The 19,055-nt window shown below is 41.8% G+C and overlaps 1 long non-coding RNA gene across 1 annotated transcript; it reads right to left on the bottom strand.

Annotated features, from left to right (window-relative positions):
* Positions 1 to 14,316: 14,316 nt before the first annotated feature.
* Positions 14,317 to 19,017, bottom strand: LOC113597386 (uncharacterized). Its single transcript, XR_003418160.2, has 2 exons — positions 16,392 to 19,017; positions 14,317 to 16,042 (listed from the first exon to the last, which is right to left on the bottom strand). It is a non-coding gene; the product is annotated as an uncharacterized LOC113597386 (long non-coding RNA).
* Positions 19,018 to 19,055: the final 38 nt, after the last annotated feature.

Below are 19,055 nucleotides of genomic sequence, written 5' to 3'. Positions count from 1 at the left end.
TTCTTGTCTTACATTTAGGTCTTTCATCCATTTTGAGTTTATTTTTTGTGTCTGGTGTAAGAAAGTGGTCCAGGTTCATTTTTTTTCTGCATGTCGCTGTCCAGTTTTCCCAGCACCGCTTGCTGAAGAGACTGTCTTTATTCCATTGGATATTCTTTCCTGCTTTGTCAAAGATGAGCTGGCCACATGTTTGTGGGTCCCTTTCTGCGTTCTCTATTCTGTTCCACCGATCTGAGTGTCTGTTTTTGTGCCAGTACCATACTGTCTTGATGATTACAGCTTTGTAATACAGCTGGAAGTCTGGGATTCTGTTGGCTCCTGCTTTGGTTTTCTTTTTCAAGATATCTTTGGCTATTCGGGGTCTTTTGTGGTTCCATACAAATTTTAGGATTGTTTGTTCTAGCTCTGTGAAGAATGCTGGTGTTATTTTGATAGGGATTGCTCTGAGTACGTAGATTGCTTTGGGTAGTATTGACATTTTAACAATATTTGTTCTTCCTATCCAGGAGCATGGAATCTTTTTCCATTTTTTGGTGTCTTCTTCAATTTCTTTCATACGCTTTCTATAGTTTTCAGTGGATAGATTTTGGTTAGATTTCTTTGGCTAGATTTATTCCTAGGTATTTTGTGTTTTTTGGTGCAATTGTAAATGGGATCAATTCCTTGATTTCTCTTTCTGTTGCTTCATTGTGGGTGTATAGGAATGCAACCGATTTCTGCGCATCAATTTCATATCCTAGAACTGCTGAATTCATGAATCAGTTCTAGCAGTTTTTTGGCGGAATCCTTTGGGTTTTCCATATAGAGTATCATGTCATCTGCGAAGAGTGAAAGTTTGACCTCCTCCCGGCCAATTTGGATGCCTTTTATTTCTTTGTGTTGTCTTATTGCAGAGGCTAAGACTTCCAATACTATGTTGAATAACTGTGGTGAGAGTGGGCACCCCTGTCTTGTTCCTGACCTTAGGGGGAAAGCTGTCAGTTTTTCCCCACTGAGGGTGATATTAGCATTGGGTCTTTCATATATGGCTTTTATGATCGAGGTATGATCCTCCTATCCCTACTTGCTTTGTTTCCCTTTCTTTTCTTCCCCTCCCCTTCCCACGTGTTCATCTGCTTTGCCTCTTAAATTCCACATATGAGTGAAATCATATGGTAGAGGTCTTTCTCTGACTGAGTTATTTCATTGAGCATAAGATAAATCATTCATCTTCTTAAATACTACCAATCACCTAGTAGAAAATGAGACAGAGACAAAGGAGATACAATTCACAAGAGCGATACCAATGACAAGGTATCTGGGAGTCAACCTAACAGAAAATGTGCAACACCTTCATGGAGGTAATTATCAAAATTAAGTGAAGGATGTAAAAGTCCGCCTAAGTAAATATTTGAAGAGACATACTATACTCATGAAAGAGGAAGCTTGGCATTGCAAACATGACAATTTTTATCCAAATTGATCTCTGAATTAAATACAAATTCAATAGATTTGTGGGAAGCTAACAAACAGATCCTAAAATTTATATGGATGAGTAAAGTGGTAAAGATCGTACAGAATGTTTTTCAAAAGAATGAAGAAGAGTCTTTGCCTTACCAGATAGTAAGAAATTTCTCAGCTCGAGTAATTAAAGCAGCCTGGTATTGGCTCAGAAAAAGGAAGAGACATTTCCATACCTTGCATATGACAGAGGAGGCATCAAGAGTAAGTAGGGAAGGAGAGTGTCCTCAATAAACGATGATGGAACAATTCAGTGCTCCACACGGACAAAAAATAAAACACATTCTTATCTTACTCTATTGTCAAAAATCACTTCCAGAGGAGTTAAATATATAAAGGTGAAAACCAAAATTCCAATACCATTGAAATAAAATACAAGACAGATGGCCTTGTAGTAGGAAATTTTCTGAAACGTTCTTAAATGAGACATAAGAAGCACAGAGGCAAAGAGATACATTTCACTATGTCAAAATTAAAAATTGTATTGATGAAAGTCACCATTAACATGGCTTATAACCAAATGACAGACTGGAAGAAGACATTACTAAAGTATACACCAGACAAAGAATTCATTTCAAGCCTGAATGAAGAACTCCTACAGATCAGGAGGAAAGTGACAAGCCATACAATGGAAAAAATAGGCTAAGATATAAGCAGAAAAGTCACTGAAGAAGAAATGAAAATAGCCAATACATCTGTGAAAAGATATTAGATATGATTAGATATCATAGGAATATAAGTTAAAATATGAACAAGTTACCATTTGTATTCCCTAAGTTGACCACATAAGTTTCTTTTTTTCAAATTTTAAGTTTATTTACATATATTGAGAGAGAGCAAGCACAAGTGGGAGAAGGCCAGACAGATTGTGACAGAGAGAGAGAGAGAGAGAGAGAGAGAGAGAGAGAAGAGAGAGAGAGAATCAGAAGGAGGCTCCTTGCGCTATCAGCCCAAGCCCTATGCAGGGCTTGATTTCACAGACTGCGAGATCAGGACCTGAGTTGAAATCAAGAGTCTTAAATATGGAGAACAAACAGAGGGTTACTGGAGGGGTTGTGGGAGGGGGGATGGGCTAAATGGGTAATGGGCGTTAAGGAATCTACTCCTGAAATCATCGTTGCACTGTATGCTAACTAACTTGGATGTAAATTAAAAAAAAAAAAAAAGAGTCTGCCACTTAACCAACTGAGCCACCCAGGTACCCCGCCGAAAGAAATGTCAAATGCTGGCCGAGTGCATGGAAGATGGTATTTTCTTACATTTCTGAGGGAGGATGTAAATTGATAGAACCATTCTGGAGAACAATTTGACAATAAAAAGTAAGATAAGAGCAAATGCTATGATACACACTTGAGAAACTCTTGTCCATTTACACATGGAGACATATGCATGGCTTTGCACTGAGGCATTTTTAAAATAATAGGGCGAAATTGGAAACAATCTAAACATCCGTCTGGAAGAGAATAGATGAATAAGACATGTTTTAATTATATGATGAAATGCTGCACAGAGATCCATTCGTTCAAGTGTATTCCAGTCAGTGAATAAAATAAAGTGTGTGTCCTCATGGAGCAGATACTCTGAAGGAAGGAGGCAGACAATGAACATGTATGTATAGATTATCAGAGGGTGGTAAGTTTATCCTTCAAAGCAGCAATCCCACTTCTAAGGATGTACTCTTAAGATAGGCATTTAGCGATATGAAAAGACATATACACAATGTTACTTATTGCAGCTTTGTTTGTACTTGAAAAATATTGGAAAGTTGGAAACTACCCCCATGTCTAAATATGGAAGAGTGATTGAACAGGCTATGGTATATACATGCAATAGAAGACTGAGCAGCTATAAACAAGAATGAGGAAGTTCTCTGTGAATTGATATGGAGTGGCTTTATAAGGGTCATCGTTGAGTGGAAAGGGCAAAGTGGAAAGATCATCTATAGTGTGGTGTCCTTTGTGTAATAAAGACGGGGAAGTAAGGAAAAACACACACATCTGCTAGGCATTACAAAAAGAAACACGGAAAGGATAACCCAGAAAACAAAGAAGTTGGTTACCTACAAGGGATGGGGAAAATGGAGCAGGAGTACAAGAGGGAGTTGTATTTCTCCGAGTATGCCTTTTTGATTAGTTTCGACTTTTGTGAGCATGTGAATGTTCTTCATATTCAGGCAGAAAAATCAATGGGAATGGGAAGGGGAAAAAGCTTAAAACTGCAAGCAAATGAACCTAATTGTCTATCGAGTGCAAACTATAATCACATTGAAAGGGAAGAAAACACCAAGCAACTCGTAAAAGCTATTTTTGAAAACTCTTTTCTTAATGTTTATTTATTTTTGAGAGGGGAGAGGGGCAGAGAGAGAGAGAGAGAGAGAGAGTGAGACAGAGGATCCGTAGCAGGCTCTGTGCTGACAGTGAAAAGCCCGATGCAGGGCTCAAACTCACGAACCGTGAGATCATGACCTGAGCCAAAACCAAGAGTCGGACGCTTAAATGACTGAGCCTCCCAGGCACCCCAAACTCTTTTTAAAGCTTATTTGATGACCTACTCTCAGTCTTGGGTAAGGTTGCAGAGGCAAGGGGGACTGCCCAGAGATTCCAAGCTCTTAGTGGGTTTGTTTTTGGCACTGGGGAGTTTGAAGCAATTTTGAAACTATCTCTGATGTATTGTAGGATTGGGCAAGTGAGTAAATGTTGGGAGCCAGGGTTCTCACGGGGGAAGAATGGAGATACAAATATGAAATGGAGGAAGACAAGAAAGAAGCCTGTGGACATATATGTTAACTAACTAGAATTGAAAGAAAAACTTGAAAACAAGAAAAAGCCTGTGGGGAGGGCTTTGGAATGAAGGGATAGACATGTATGTGTGGATATATGCATATGTATATGTAAATGTAAATAATGTATGTGTGTATACTTTGAGGTACATGCATACATTTCTCAGCTCCTGCCGCCGAAAAGGCCCACCCAAGCAATCACATCTTGGTCCCTATTACTACTCCTCACTGAAAGAAACCAGGGATCCTCAGAAAAATGGCTAATCTCAGAACTGGGGCAGAAAGTACGGAAGGGCTCAAAAAATGATAGTGGTGTGTAAAAGGGACACTGGAAGTAGCTTCAATGAGCTTACACTGGCTAAATCTGGGACAGTTTGAGCATCAGATAATAAAGGACAGTAATGAATTACAAACCATTGAAAAATGGAAACTTCTGAGTGCAAACCAATAATCAAGAGATAAACGAATAAATGAATGCTTATTTTTGCTTTTGTTTCCCTTGCCTGAGGAGACACCTAGAAAGAAGTTGCTGTGGCCGCTGTCAGAGAAATTACTGCCTGCGCTGCTCTCTTCTAGGAGCTTTATGGTTTCAGGTCTCACATTTAGGTCTTTAATCCATTCTGAGTTTATTTTTGTGGCTGGTGATAGAAAGTGGTCCAGTTTCATTCTTTTGCTGTAGATGACCAGTTTTTCCAACACCATTTGTTGAAAAGACTGTCTTTTGTCCATTGGATATTCTTTCCTGCGTTGTCAAAGATGAATTGACCATATAATCGTGGGCTTATATCTGAGTTCTTTATTCTGAAAAACGCTATTGGTATTTGAATAGAAATTGCGTTAAATCTGTAGGTTGCTTTGAGTAATACAGCCATTTTAACAGTATTTGTTCTTCCAATCCATGGACTAGAATATCCTTCCATCTCTTTGTGTCATCTCCAATTTCTTTCATCAGTGTTTTGCAGTTTTCAGAGTATAGGTCTTTCACCTCCTTGCTTAAGTTTATTCCTAGGTATTTTATTATGTTTGGCACAATTGTAAATGGATTGTTTCCTTAATTTCTTTTTCTGCTTCTTCTTTATTAGCGTATAGAAATATACAGAAATCTGTGTATTGGTTTTATATCCTGCACGTGGTCACATTTTTTCCCTTTCTCCTTTGTTTGTGTGCATGAGGAACCAATTGGGGTCCATCTGTGGAACGAGATGATTTTAAGTGTCTTTTAATCTGCAGGTTCTCCTTCTGGCTTTACTTTTTTCTTGCAACTTATTTGTTGAGAAAGTCGTTTTGTTTGGACTATAGAGTTTCCACAGTCTGAATGTTGCTGAATGCATCTCTGTGCATGCAGAGTTCCTCTGAACTTCATATTTCTTGTAAATTAGTAGTTGGAATCAGAGGGCTGATCATATTTGGGTTCTATATATATATATATTTTTTTTGTAGCAATACCAATTCATATGTGGAGTTGGGAGACCTTAACGTACCTCTCTGAGTAATTGGCAGATGAAGCACACAAAATGTCGGTAAGGATGTGAGTTTGAACCATTGGTAGCTTAATCTAATGAGCAAGTACAGAACATTGCACCCAACTGCAGACTGCACATTCTTTTGGGCACACATGGAAACTTTACACAAAACTGACCATGTGCTGGGACCTAAAGCAAGTCCCCAGATGTTTCAAAGGATCAAGATTACTCAGAGCATGACCTCTGACCACAGTGTAATTGAGCTGGAAACCCATGAGCAAGGGGGGAAAAAGAACAAAACAGCAGCGTCTGACATTTGCACACTGGCCGAGCGCTCACAGCCAGGCGATGTTGTTCTCATACTGGACATAAACAATCTCACAGAATACCGAACCTCAGACAAGGTTGCTCTGAGATCATGATGAAAAGAGATGAAGCAAGGCTACTTCGCACCTTTTTCTCAGCACAGATAAAGCCAAGGTCAATGTGCACCCCACAAATACCAAACACCTCCCTCCTGCTTGGCTAATATGGCTGCCTGCTGCTGGTGTCCCAATCACAGCTTTAGCCTTGCTATAGTCTGCCCTCCCAGTAAAGGAGATTTATTGAGAGCTTCGATCACAGAATTGCCTTTGCTTTATGACAGCATCTAGAGCAAACCCTTGCCTCCTTGGACTCTCCCCAAGATCACACAAAGCCCAGATGTTACAGTAGGTTCTGTCTAATACACTCTTTCTGAGATACCCCTCGGTTCTGCATGGTGTGCTCTCCCTCAGTGCAGAGTAATTGGCCCAACTTGTTCACCTACGGACGGGTTCCCCAGGGGTCTTTGGCAGCAGAGAATTGACACTTATAGCAAAAAGATAACGAGAAAAACCCTCACATGTTTAGAAAGGAAGAAATAAATGTTTAAATAACCTATGGTTCAAAGACAACAACATGATGGAAATTAGGAAATAGTTTATTGAATGATTAAAACATTACTACACACATGAATCAGTAAGCGGTCTGACAGGAAGCACACGGCACACGCAAGCTAAGTAATTTGAGGAGAGTCACATAAAGGGGTTGGGATGGCTTTGTAATGTGTCAACTGAACTACGCTTCCCAGAATTCCCTTTCGTCTAGGTTTCGGTTCAGGTGGGCCATAGGAGAGATTCTGATGGAAGGTTTGGAGAAGAGAAGGGAAATGCATGTAACTGAGAACGTTCTAATAAAGAGAAGATTGAAGGAACAAAATAACAAGACCAATACAAATAGCATGATATAACAAATGGATCAAAGGCTTGGACAGACATTTTTTTGTTTGTTTGTTTTTACAGTAGAAGAAGCCCAAATGGTGTCCAAATATAAGCGCTCAACTTCATTTATCATTACAGAGCTTAATGCCACCGGGAGATAGTACACACCCACCAGATTGGTGGAAACTAAAAAGTCTGATGATTCTAAGAGTTGGCAAGGCCATGGAACAGGCAAGCTTTCACATACTGCTGATGGGAGTGTGTGTTGGAAAACTGGCTGGCATTTTGTAGAAAAAATGAAGGCGTGCTTCTTCGAGGAGCCAGCATTTCAATACCAAGTGTACAAATTCTGGAGAAACTTGTGTACCCTGGCACCAAGAAGCAAGTGTAAATGGTTGCGATGGGTTCAACAGTGGCCTCCCAAAAGATATGTGCGCATTCTAACCCCCAGACCCTGTTAATGTGATCTTATTTGGAAAAAGGGTCTTTGCAGTTGCGATTAATTTAAGGATCTTGAGATGAGATTATCTTAGGATGTGTAGGTAAGCCCTAAATCCAGTGACAAGTGGATACGTCACAAGAGAAAGGCAAAGGGAAATTAGAGATAGACAGAAGAGGAGAAGGCTATGTGATCGGACAGGCAGAGATGGAAGTGATGTGACTTCACCACCCAGGACTGACTCCCACAGCCACCAGAAACTGGAAGAGGCAAGGAGGGATTTTCCCCTAGATCTTTCAGGGGGAGCACAGCCCTCCTGACACTTTGATCTTGGACTTCTGGCCTCCAGAACCGAGACAATGAATTTCTGTTCTTGTAAACCACCATGTTTGTGGTGCTTTGTTATGGCAGCCACAGGAAACTAATACAATGGCTTGCCACAGAATTTGTGTGCCGAAAACAGCCCAGATATCCAGCAGGGATAGAATAGATAAATAACACTATGGTAAAGTTATGCCATGGAATACTCTATTAGAACACAAAGGAATAAACTCCCTATACACTACAGCATGTTTAAATTTTAAGGACATACCACTGAGTGAAAGGAACAAGACATAGAAGGATACATGTATTAGAATTGCATTTATGTAAAGTTTAAAAACAGGCAAAAAGTAAACCATGTTATTTATGGATGGATGGATGTTTACGTGGCAAAACTCTGATGAAAAGAAGGAAAGGGTTACCATAGAAGTTAGGGAGTTGATTGTGGGGAGACGCGCTGGGGCTGGAGAGTGGGGCTCTAGTTCTTGATCTGGGGATGGTTACAAGAATATGTTCTTTTATGTAAAGTACAGGAAATGCATGCAAACCATATAGGATTTACACCTGTCTCTGCGTCTGTGCTGTACCTCACAATCTGACAGGTTAAAACATGAAAAAGCAGAATTAAAATGATGGCTATTTGCAGATGATATGTCTTCTATATCTGGAAAATCCGATGAGAATCTGCTCTTTAAAAATGTTACAAGGACTTGTAAGAGGAATACAGTAAGTGGGCCAGGACAAAATCATTGAGACAAATGACAAGTTAGAAGACATAATAAAAGAAAAGTCCCTGCTTAACAAAAAGGAAATAAAGTATGTAGAAACAAATTTAAGAACTATGGAGGATCTACGTACAGAAACATTAAAATGTTCCTCAGAGACATAAAAAGGCCTAAATTAATGCAAAAGTCTACTCTGTTCTTAGAAAATTGTAGCTTTATAAAGGTGGAAAATCTCCCAACATCAATCTATAAATGAAATATGATCTAAAACATTTTATGACAACAGAGTTGTTTGGAACTTTTCAAGATGCTTCTAACATTAATATAGAAAACTAAAGGCGTGAAGATAGCCAGAGGTGTTCTTAAAGGAAGACTATGAGAGAAGCACTGGTCCCATCAGATATTAAAACATAATAAAGGGACAGTAATTAGAAAACAGTGTGGTACTGGTGTAGGAATCAAATGACAGAAAAATAGAAAAAAATAGATACTCTAAAATACGCATAAATACAGACAGGAATTTAGTATATGGTAAAATGTTATTTCAGTTCCCTGGGGGGAAAATGGATTCTCAGTAAATGGCGTTGGGACAGGTGGGTGGTCACCTGGCGAAGTATACAGTTGGATCCCTATTCGCGATATACAGCACACTAAATTTCAGATAAATCAGACTTAAAGATTAAAAAAGTGAAACTATAAAAATACTAGGAGAAACCATGTTAGATTTAAGATATGATGTTGGAGGAGGAAAGACTTTTTAAAGTACAATTTAGGGGCACCTGGGTGGCTCAGTCGGTTAAGCGCCGACTTGGGCTCAGGTCATGATCTCATGGTTCGTGGGTTCGAGCCCTGCGTCGGGCTCTGTGCTGACAGCTCAGAGCCTGGAGCCTGCTTCGGATTCTGTGTCTCCCTGTCTCTGCCCCTCCCCCCTGCCCCCTCCCCAAAATAAATAAACATTAAAAAAAAACAAAGTACAATTTAGACCTCAGAAGACCAAAAGAGCAAAGCTTGGTTCATTCAATACACAAAAACAAAAAAGTTTCTTTAATACAAAGATCGCTGTTACAAAGGCCAAAGAAAACGATAAATCAGGAAAGTTATTTGCAACTCATATCAGAGACAAGGGGGCTAAGTTCTCTATGATATAAATAGCTCCTACAAAATAGTAAGAAAAATGCCAACAACTCAAGAGAAAAATGGGCAAAAGCTGTGAATGCAGCTCACAGGAAAGAAATACAAATGACTTCTAAATAAGAGAAATCAAAATTAAGACCACAATGAGATATCCTTTTTTCATTTATCAGGTTGGCAAAAGTAGAGCCGTTTGCACGTATACATGATTGACAAAGGTGTGGGCAAAGAGAGCAGGCATTCTCTTGCACTGCTAATTGGGGTTGGAGCTGTGGCGCAACTTCTATGCAGGTACTTTGGCGACATCCATCAAAATGACAAATACATACACCTTTGGCCCCAGCAACTCCACATCTGGGAATTTATTCCACAGATATAATTGGATACATGTGAAATGATAAAGAAATATTGATAGACACTAAAGAGAATGAAGAAACTATGTACTGATATGGAACCATCTCCATCATACATGTTAATTTTAAAAAGGAAGGCAATGGTGGGGCACCTGGGTGGCTCAGTCAGTCAAATGCCTGACTTCAGCTCAGGTCATAATCTCACAGTTCGTGGGTTCGAGCCCTGCGTCGGGCTCTGTGCTGACAGCTCGGAGACTGGAGCCTGCTTCGGATTCTGTGTCTACCTCTCTCTCTGCCCCTCCCCCTGCTCACAAAGAAAAAAAAAAACATAAAAAAGAAGGCAATGGAGAATGTGAATAATGTGCTGGCATTTGTATAAAACAAGAGTGTGTGTGTGTGTGTGTGTGTGTGTGTGTGTGTATGCATAGAATATTGATGGATAGTTGTTGAAGCAGGGTGATGCATAGAATATTGATGGATAGTGGTTGAAGCTGGGTGATGGGTACATGGAGGTACCAAATTATACTATTTGCTGTTTATGTGTATGTCTGAAAATTTTCATAATGTAAAGTAAAAAGTACACTTAGAATAACAAAAATAAAAAGAATATCTCTAGAAGGGTACACAAGAAACTAATAACACTGGTTACCTCCACAGGCATTAAAACACAGGAACAGTGATGATGGAATAACAGACATGCAACAGTGGTTGTTTAAACACAGAGTTTATTTTTCTCATGTATTGAGATGTTTGAAAGTAGACTGGCTTTGGTTAGTTCCTCAAGAGCATCAAAAGAAGTCTTTATGATTCTTTTAGTATTTTCCGTACTGTAACAAGAGAGTTGCTGAAGCTCCAGCCATCGAATATGTATATGCAGGTTGGGGAAAGAAAAAAGGGCAAAAGAGGACCAAAAGGGGGAAGTTCCCACTAATTCAGATCACTGTAAGAAACTTTCTAGAACCCTTACCCAATGACTTCCACTCTCATTTCATTGGTCGTCCCTATCTAGAAGGGAGGCTGGGAAATGTAGTTTGGAAACTCGGCACATTGTTACCCCCAACAAACTGAGAGTCTTGTTAAAAAAGAAATCATGAGAAGGGTCAAAATAAATAGATTAAAAAATGCTAGAAAAATACTGACAGAAAAAAGCAGGTAGAGCAATACTATCCTGTAGAATAGAATCCAAAGCAAAATTCTTCCAAATAGACAAATATAAATATTCTTGTAAAGAAAAGACATAAGGCCAATGAAGTTATGACAGGGACAAACGTTTGTGCCCAACATGGCTCCATAATATATGAAGCAAAAAACTGAAAGAAATTCAAAAAGAACTGGACGTAATCAGAGCAGAAAAGACTTACTGTACTCCTATCAGGAATTAACAGACCAAGGAGACGAAATACAAGTAAGAATATGGAAGATTTGAGTAACAGAAGTCATGAGCTCCATGTAAGAGATATACGGTGTATATATAACCGCCCTTAGAATCAGAGAATACAGATGCTTCTCAGAGGTATATGGAACATTATCCAAGAGTGATTATGTATTTAGTCACAAAGAAAATCCCAACAAGTTCAGAAGCAGAAATCATATTAATTGAATCCAAAACATTAAAGTTAGAAGTTCTTGACCAAAGGAAAGCCACTGACCCTGAAAATAATGACTAATGAAACAAATACACTGCAAAAAGCTAGAGAATAGTTAAGTAAGCAAAATTTAAAAACGCACAAACTTATGGTAATTTTGGTCAAGAGAAAAGAATGTGAAGAAATGAATAAGTATCGTAAGAAACAGGGTGGGCTATAACTTTAGAGAAAGATACAAGTTTTCTAAACAATTGGAAAAGAACACATATGCATACAGCTTTATATAAATGAACTGGAAAATGTAGATAAGATGGGTACCTTGAGGGAAAATAGAAATGATAATAATAATAGGTCAAGAGTTGTAAGATCAGAATAAACCAATATCCATAGAAGAAATTTAAAGATAGTCAAAGATCTATCCTTCAAAACGTCATCAGGCCCAGGTGGTTTTGTTAAATTCTAGTAAAACCTAAAAGAACAGGTAATCATGTTGCCCAAACCCTTGTCTGCACTGGAAAATATGGAAAGCATCCAAACACATTCTTTGAGGCTATCATAACTCTGACTACCATATTGGACGGAGCTAGCAGAGTAAAAGTTCTGTGTAGACCAATCTTTCTTATGAAAAGACACTAACTCATATCCCTTATCATGCCCAAGTAGGGTTTTCCCCAGGAATTCAATGCTAAATTAATACTGACAGAGTTGTTAACGTAATTCACCTTATTACTGGTTAAAGAGGAAACATAAATGTATTATCTCAATTGATGTAGGAAAAAGTTTTGATAAAACTCAACACCAATTCATAGTATCCTTGCTACTCTTCTGTAAAGGAGTTGTCCTGATTACTGTGAAACAAGAAAGAAATACAGGATGAATGTATTGGTGGAGAAAAACCTAATTATTTAGAGATGTTATGCTCATTTGTCTAGAGAATCTTAAAGAAGGACCTGGGAATCATATGAGAGCTTTTCACAAGCTCTACCTTCCCAGCAATTAGCAACTGACAAATATGTTATACAAAAACAAAAACAAAAACAAAAACACAAAAATAAAAAACAAAAAAAAAACAAAAACAAAAACAAAACAAAACAAAACAAAACAAAAAACCTCCTGATCCCATGAGCAACACAAACTATTGAATGCTTTGGACGAAAATGTATTAAAATGTCTAAGACAGATGTGAAGAACAATACAAAAACTCACTATAGGACATAAAAGCAAGCCTCAATAAAAGAAGAGATATATCATGTTCTTGGAAAGAAAGACTCAACTTTGAGAGATGTCAGTTCCTCTGAAATTAAGCTATAACTTCAATGCACCCCAATAAAAATCCCAAGAAGATTTTAATGGAAACTGATAAGCTGGTTTGTAAATCCACTCTGAAGAGAAATGCACAAGATAGGCCCTAAAATTTGAAAGAAAGGTATCAAAATATATTATAATGTTAGAGTAATTGAAATAGCATTGATGCAAGAATCAGCATACTAACTGATGGAATGACAGAAATTCTAGAAATACACTGAAGAAAATTTGGCACTTTAGTGTCCATCCATCCATCCATCCATCCCTTAATTCATTTGACAAACAGTGATTGTCTATGATGTGGCGGATACTGTTTTAGGGGTAGATAAAACAAAGCCTTTGTTCTCATAAAAGTGTGGCGCTTATATTCTACATAATTAATTTGGCATTTTAGTTAACAGGGGAAAGGATGGTGTTGGGCAAAACAGTAGATTCTAAACAGATCCCATAGATGAAAAGAGATTCCTAAGTGATTAAAAAATCTAAACATGAGAAGAACTGTGACAATAAAACTATAAAAAGTTATTTAAAAAAAAACTAGAGAAATATATCTTTCTAGTCTTCGGATAAAGAAGATGCTGAAGCGAGCAGACACCATAGAAGAAAAACGCGATACATTTGACAGCATGAAGAGGAAAACTACAACGTTTGCATCGCAATAAAAGCACTATAAATTAAGTTAAAAATAAGTGACAGTGTGGAGGAAAGCATATGCAACATGTATAACAAATGAAGGATTCAGGTCAAGCATATAAAAATCCCTACAAGTCAATATGAAAAATGACAAAGAATAAGAACAAGCAGTTTGCGGAAGTGTATGAATGAACGATAAATATTTGAAAAGATGGCCACCCCGACTACACTAGTAATCATGAAAAATGCCAATGATGACAAGGAGATAGAATTTCTGGCAATCAGTGTTGGCTACTGTGTGTGTGTGGGGGGGGGGATGGGAACTCTTGTACATGCTTGGTACACACCCTTTTGGAGAGAAGTTTGACAGTATGTATTTTTCAAATGCCTGTACCATTTGAACCCACTTCTGGGTATCTATGGGGGAGACTGTTCATTGTCTCTGTGCAAGGCTGTTCTTCCCGGGTGCTGGGTGGCTCAGCTAGACTGTTTCCCAGGCTCCCTTGGGGGCAGGTATGGTGGCCATGGGAGTAAGAATTCACCAACGGAATGCAAGAGTGAGGGGTGATGTGTCCAACTTCTCCCTCACCTGCTCAGTGGACAAGTGCTCACCCTGGATGCGCACCGTTGTCCTCCCTGCACTTCACAGGATCCAGAGCACAGATACACCTGTGCAGGAGCTGACCCAGCAGTCAAGGCAATGCCCTCGAGCTGAGCTCCTGGGCGTGGTTCCTGGACCACTGCTCAGCCACAAGGTGCCCTTAGGGTCCAGGATGAGGCGAGTCCATCAGGAGGAAGTGTTGTGAAGCTTTTATAGCAACTCAACATCACCATGATATCTTTATTGCATTTTACAAAAGCCTTGGGCAAAATGGATTGGGGGTGGGTGGGTGGACATAAACTGGTCTTTCACCACAAATGGTTTGAGAAGCACTGGGCTTCCTGAGTGACGGCGTGGAACAGAGATGTCCCTTCAACCTGGAGTGCTCGGCTGACCCTTATGAGAGCGAGTAACAATGTTCAGTCTTCTCTAAGCCACTAGCTGCATCATTGGTGGTCTCTTGGTTGGAGCCATCTAGCGCTGCCCTCCCTGACTCAGTCTTACAGCAGTGTTCGTGTGTGTGTGTGTGTGTGTGTGTGTGTGTGTGTGATGGGGCAAGAGTGTCCATGCGGCATTGTGCCCATCAGCGAAACCCCGCAGGACCCCTAAATGTGCACCGAGGAGGGGAAGCTGGGAACAAAGTCTGCTATATCCATGCTGTGGAGTACAGAGCTATAATTAAAAACTCTCTCCCAGGCACGCTTCCTTATGGATCTTCTGGGAAAGGGGGAATTGGGAGAGAGAGCAACTTGCAGAATAAGCATAGAGTATGAGAAACTCTCCAGTGTGTCCCTACATATATGCATGTAAACATGCAGGAAATGTCGGGAAGGATCTTCCGGGAAAGGGGGAATTGAGAGGGGCCTAGAGAATGGCTAAAAGGAGCTTTTATTTTATTCCTATTTGTTTAATATTTTAAAATGAGAATTATATTCATGTCTTGCTTGTGTATTTAACAATAAATTTAAAAGCATATAAAATAGAGAGTGTTTATGTGTTGTTAATAATAATATGACACAGAATAATTCCTCACTCGCTGGTTTGGTAGACTCGCATAGTGGTTTGGGTTTCCTGCTTTTTAACGTGCCCTCGGTTTCTGGCCCCCTCGCTCCTGCCCTCAGTTTCACTCAGCTGCTCCGGGACCCTCCACTTCCCTGAGGACCCCATCGTAGCACTGAGTAGAACGACTTTCAGAATGGGATGCATCATTCAGTTGTTTGATTCCACGTAGGCCGTGAGTGTTTTTGGAAAAAGTCCTATGGAGAATTCTCATTTTTGCCAGGATGAAATAAAGCAGAACTTCCAGGAGGCACTATCTCCCAACTTGTATACAACTGTTTCTTTGATAAATCATCTCTGATCTTGAAATAATAAAGAATGTAACACATGAAGAAAGGAACCAAGTTTCAGGGAAAAACAAGGCTCTTAAAACACATTTGATCTCCACTAAACACACTTCACACCAGACTTTATAACGTGCTTTAGGGAAATAGTTGCTGTCACAAGGACTGCTATAGTAACTAAACACAAAGATTTTCTGAGATTTGACCAAACTGTTTATCCTAGGTACAAAGTTCCTTCTGGAAAACATGCTACTGAAACTTTTCTTCCGAAGTCCAGTGGGCTGCTTGAAAAGCGTTAGGCATCATGCAGCTGCCGGCGTAAAGCCTGAGAGCACATGGCGCGGGAACCCGAGAAACAGGTGCCGGCAGCTGAGACCATGGCCCCTGTCGCGGAAGGCCGACCCTGACAGTCGGAGGGTGAAAGTGGACGACAAAATTATAATAACAGTAGCATTCGGAGACAGAGTTCCAAATTCTTCTTGAATTTTAGAAGTTCACTCCCTGATAGTGACAGTTGGCCAAATGCATCTCCCACACCTTCCTGAAGTTCATCCTCCAGGCACCTGCCAAGTCCGACCATCTCCAAGCAGGATAGCCTGCTACCACCACCAAAGTGGCTGTCCTGGAACACACAGAGGCCTGGAAAGACTTGGATCTGGCCAGGTCTCCTGCTCCCTCTAACACACCAGGGGCTCCGGCACCCTCCCTCCTGCCCTTGGCGCCTCCCCCCCCCCCCCCCGCTCCCCTGGGCCCTCCTCCTTCCCCAGGGTGTAGGGTCCTGCGCTTCCCCGGCCTCCGTGTCTCCCCATCCGTAAAGGGGACCATCGGCGCCCAGCTGGGGTGGCGGTGGTGGGGCGTGAGCCAAGGAGGTGCTGCAGGGGGTGGGGAGCGGGGGTCTCCCGTTCCCCAGCCCCCCGAGACCCGTCCTGGCGGCCAGCGTCCGCCTCCTGGCCCCCGGACACGTCCCCAACCTGGACATGCTGCAGGATCCTCTGGGCGCACCAGTCCCCCAGCTCCGTGTAGTTGCCCGCCAGCTCCTCGTCAGCCTCCCCCAGCTGGTCCATGAGGTTGAGCAGCATCATGGGCACAGCCATGGACTTGGAGGCCGGGGCCCCAGGGAGCCGGGCCGGCCCAGCCCCGATGGGTCCTTTTTATTATATATTTTAAAATATATGAGCAATATTTAAAATATGTGAGCAATATTATGGGCTCAGTGGGAAGTAATTGAAACAGCTCACCAATGTATAAATCAAACTAATAAGTGCATGAAACTATGAGAAGCCCAAGTACCCTCTCCTCTGAATGTCTGTGTCCCCCAAAATTCATACATTAAGATCCTATCCCCCAATGTCACCCCATCAGTTGGTGGGGCCTCTAGGAGGTGATTGGGTCATGAGGGAAGAGTCCCCATGAATGGGTTTAGCACTCTTATAAAAGAGGCCTTAGGCACCTTGCTCACCCTTCCGCCATGTGAAGACACAGCCAGATGACAGCCATCTATGAAGCAGGAAGCAGGTCTTCGCCTGATGCTGGCTCTGCCAGCATCTTGGTCTTGGATTTCCCAGCATCCAGAACTGTGAGCAATAAATGAGTGTTGTTTTATAAGCCACCTTGATGGCGTTTTGGTGATAGCAGCCTAAACAGACTACAACAAGGCTAGCGGCCCCTCCCAGGTGGGATGTGAGCAGGATAGAAGTGGGTTGGGGCAGATGGTTGTGGGCAGGAGCCTGGCCCGGGAGGTGAGCGTCTGGGGACTGTCAACTCTCAGGTAAGCAAAAGAGTTATTGGGGGTCTCAGAGGAGGGTGTTGTTGGAGAGGCTACAGGGCTCCAGAAGTCAGGGGGCCCTAGGAGAGGGTCAGAAAGGAAGATTCTCAACCCCCTACAAGAAGCCCCAGGATATCCCCTACCCTCTGGGCCCAGTGTTAGTTGTCCAAACAGATCTGTGGCCTTGGCTTTTGCATAACTGAAGTTTGCCTGAACAGAGCTTGCTCATGTTTGAGGGAAACATAGGTGGACTTCTCAGTGGCAAGTACATCATGAAACCAGCAAAGCAGATGAATGGTTCTCTCCAAACAACTGGCTTGTGAGCAGAGATGGCTGGGATGGCAGTGGGGTGTGGTCGTATCACCACCACCTGCCAAGAAGCTGCATTTGGGGTGGAAAATTAATTGATAGAGTGATGAGGATGGGACCCTGGGGGAAAGATGACATGGGTCTTTCCTGGGCACCTCCAGGGAGATTGGGATGGTGGGGGAAGGCATGTTCCTTTCCAACAGTTTCTCCTTGCTGTTACAGCACACCATGGCCCTTGAGATCCCAACCCAAGTGCTCGTGGGGCTCCTGGGTGCTTGCCCTTCTGGGACTGGGCAGCTGACTCCACAGGTGAGCCTTGTTTGTATTTGGCAGGTGAGGGGGGTCAGGAATCCAGGGGCCTGTCCTCACTACCTGCCTTTCTGGAGGCAATGATCATTGGAGAGAGGGCCAGCCACTGGTCAAGAGGACTGACCTCCTCACTCCCACCCTCACCTAGACCAGAGAGGCTGGCCGATCCTCAAGTCCTAGTAGCCACTTCCGTCACTCTATTTCTGGTCCCTAAGGGAGGAGCTCAGGGTCCAGCCTGGTGTTCTGCTCCCACCCGGAATTCAGACTCTGAGGAGAGCCCGAGCCAGGGTGGGAGAAGGGACCTGGCTGAATGACAGGCCTCTTCTGCCAAGGGACAGCTCAAATGTCCAGGGAAACCAGCCCTTCCTCATCGGGGCACCTCCTGTCCCCTCCAGGCATCCAGTAAGTGGGGGTGGGGGGTGGGGCAAGAACTTTAGAGGGCAGAGAAAGGAGCAAGGGAAGAGCTGTTAACCGAAACTCTGACAAAATAAGTCAAGGAAGACCAATGCCATTTAACATATATTTATTGAAATCTACTTGATGCAAGGCACTGTGCTAGATCTGGTAGGGGAATCAGACATGAAGGGTCACCCCTGTCTTATAAGAGCTCACAATCTAACAGGTGGGAGAGGGTGGGGAGGGCGAAGCTCTAGTGCAAGGCTGATTATAGTAAGTGCCATAAAACAGACAAGTTAAGGAGATCAGGGAGGGATGAGAAAAAGCGCCAACAAATGAACCGTGGACTGGGGTGGACACAGCTACTCTTCTTAGATATGCAAATAACATTAAAGGCCAAGTTAAAAGAGCCCATTTCTAGTTTCCAAAGTAAACAGCTAAACTGATACCATGAGGAGAAGTACAGAATGTAAGTATACTAGTAATAGAGAAATTCTCAATTCCCCAATCTCACAGATTTTCTGGAAGTAGCGAGACACTTCCAAAATAAAGAACAGGGTGGGTGTTGACTTAACTCATTTCATGGGGCACACATGGGATCCGTACAGGAACACTCGGACAGAGGCATTGGTCAAACTCATTGAGACTAAAAGGCATAGGTTTTCCCCATCTGAGTGAACAGAGTACCACATTTAAACAGGTGTCTACAACAGTCAGGTGGGACTTGGGCCACGAACTTGAGTCGGGTAGAACATGAGGGAAACCAGCCATGTGATTCTTCTCAGGAAGCAGCCAACTGGTAAAAGGCAATTGACTCTTGACAGGTCAAGGGAGTCTCTGGTGGGGACACAAATGA

This window comes from Acinonyx jubatus, chromosome X (assembly GCF_027475565.1).
Source record: "Acinonyx jubatus isolate Ajub_Pintada_27869175 chromosome X, VMU_Ajub_asm_v1.0, whole genome shotgun sequence".
Taxonomy (NCBI): Eukaryota; Metazoa; Chordata; class Mammalia; order Carnivora; family Felidae; genus Acinonyx; species Acinonyx jubatus.
Note: the sequence above shows the minus strand (reverse complement) of the source record. Positions and strands in the feature narration are given on the sequence as shown.